Source organism: Heterocephalus glaber, unplaced genomic scaffold, assembly GCF_053883595.1.
Source record: "Heterocephalus glaber isolate CG9 unplaced genomic scaffold, H.glaber_assembly_v1.0 deba00001613, whole genome shotgun sequence".
NCBI lineage: Eukaryota > Metazoa > Chordata > Mammalia > Rodentia > Bathyergidae > Heterocephalus > Heterocephalus glaber.
Genome location: NW_028258384.1, coordinates 4,296,806 through 4,299,620, shown reverse-complemented (window position 1 = coordinate 4,299,620; position 2,815 = coordinate 4,296,806).

Sequence of the window (2,815 nt, the reverse complement as noted above, 5' to 3'; positions counted from 1 at the left end):
GGTTTTTATAGAGGTTACAGCAAGGTTTGGAGATTTTCTACTTAGCAGCTACATGATTGGTTAACATTTAGCGAACATGAAGTGTACATTTTTGATTGGCTGAACTCATCAGGGGTAAGGGGTGATTATGTATAGGTTTTACAAAAGAAAAGAAGGACAAAAGTTAGTGGGCAACTGTCACGTATTGATGGTCAGCAGACACGGTGACTAATGGTCACGACCACCCAGCACTGACAGTCAGCACATTGACAGACGGTTCTTACAGATAGTGGGCCCAGGATGTTCATTTCCTGGGTAAACAGATGGCTGAGTAATTAATTTAGGAACTTTGGTTTGTTACAGATTGTATCTTTTTTCCTAGATCAAGCACATTTTAATCATTAGTGTGAGAGGACAAAGGAGACTACTCCATTTTGAGCAAAATGGAGTCATTCTGGTTTCACATAAGCAAAATGGAGTCACTTTTGGTCTCACAGATGTGAGTAGTGGGTCTGCTTGGGTGGGGGTCCAACTTGGGGGCCTGTCAGTAAGACTGGCTTATCTTGCTTAATGTGATAGTCTCAAGATCCATCTATTTTCTTGCAAATAAAATGAGCTCTTTATTTTTTCTCACTAAATAATATTCCACTGTTTATATATAACACATTTTCTTTATCCATTCATCTGTTGATGAGCATCTAGGGTAGTGATAGTGAACCTTTTAGAGCTTTCAATGTTAAAAAACAGCTGGCTGTGGCATGTATGCCATAGGTTCACCACCACTGATCTAGGATATTTCCAGAGCTTAGGTATTGTGAACTTTACCATCATTAATATGAATGTGTTTATATCACTGTATATGATGGGAATATACCTAGGATAAGTATAGCTGGGTCAAGTGATATATTTATTTTAAATTTTTTGAGACATTTTCATAGTGGTTTTACTATTTTACATTCCCATCAACAGTGTAGAGAGGGTCTCTTTGTTCCTGAATCCTTGCCAGAATTCATTATCTTTTGTGTTCTTGATGATGACTATTCTGAGGTAAGATAGAATTTCAAAATTGTTTTGGTTTGTATTTCCTGAATTACAAAAGATGATGCACCTTTGGTTATATACTAACTAACTATTTTTATTTCTTTTTACATGTGTCTATTCAGCTCAGTTGCCCATTTCTTGATTGGGGCCATTTATTTTTTGGAGGCTAATTCTTTTGAGTTCTTTATATATTCAACATATTTGTCCTCCATCAGAAGAGTAGCTAGCCATAATTCTCTCCCATTCTATAGGCTGTCTCTTCAGCCTGTTGATTATTTTCTTTGTTGTGCAGAAGCTTTTTAGTTTGATGTAATCCAGTTGTTGGTTCTTGTTTTAGTTTTGATAGTGGTGGGGAGGAAATCCAGGGTCTTTTGCATGCTAAGAGAACATTCTACCACTGAGCTATGCTCTAACCTTGCATTTGTTGATTCTTGATATTATTTCCTGTGCTATTGAATGGAGTTCTGTACTATTCCTGAAGTCTTTGCCTGTGCTTATGATTTCAAATGTTTTCCCTAAGTTTCAGTTTCTGTTTTATATCTAGTTATTTGATTAATTTTTATTTGATTTTAGTACATTGTGAGAGACTTGATCTAGTTTCAGTCTTCTGGAATTGGATATCCAGTTTACCCAGCACTATTTGTTAAAGAGGTGTCTTTTCTGCATTAGATGATTTTGAACTCTTTGTCAAAATTAAATAGTGGTAGGGCAGGGGAAAGGAAAGAAGGGAAAGGAAAAATTATGAGAAATGGAAAAAATGGAAATGAAGTCTTTGTAAATAGGGAAGGGTGGAGGGGGTGAAGGGAGGGCTAAGAATGGGGAAAAATAAGAACCAAGATGCATCATGTAAAGGTACAAGTTCCCAATGAGAAATGTAAATGTGCTGTATACCTAAAATGTACCAATAAAAGAATTTTTAAAAAATAGTGGTAGGTGCATAGGGCTATTTCTGTGTCTTTTATTCTATTCCATTGGTCTATGTGTCTATTTGTCCCAATACCATGTTATTTCTGTTACTATCAATATGTAGTATTGTTATGAGAGACATAACTCCCAACCTGATGTGTTGATTTTGTGTTTCCTGAAATTAAAGAATGAATTACAAGGAACAATTGAAATCAAGAGCAGGAAAGATTTTTTAGAGATAGATTTAGGGTGCACTCAAGAGGAGAGTGCAGGTACTCAAAAGAATGAGGCACACACAATTGAGAACCTGGGAATATGAATGGGAAACAGGAATAGCTCCTGAGAGGCAGGAGTGGTATCAATTGGGTTGCTGCCTAGGTCTCCAAGAATGATTTCTAGGGCAAAATCATGAAGTGGGTACAATGTGGATCAAACTATAATCAACCAATAAGATTGCAAGTATAGCCACTGAGCTAATATTGATCTAATAATGAAGCAGGGCACATAGCAAGGTCATATGGGTGACATCATCAACCTTGGTTTATAACCTGTAGTCTTAGTCTTGTCTTTAGTCTTAGTCTTGGGGGTAGGAGAGGATGTTCTACACTGAGTGAGGTAGTGGTCTAATTCTATGGGAAAATCCTAAAACAGTGGTACCAATTACCATATAATCTCAAGCTTCCATTCATCATTTAGGTAAATATGTAAATCTGGCCATTGTAACTTTTTTTTTGCTTAAATTCTTTTATTGATACATTTTAGGTACACAATAAGTTTACATTAATCATTGGGTGCTTGCATGATGTATCTTGGTTCTTATTTTTTCCCCATTACCTGTGCACCCTTTACCCCTCCACCCCTCCCTACCTACATACTTCATTTCCATTTC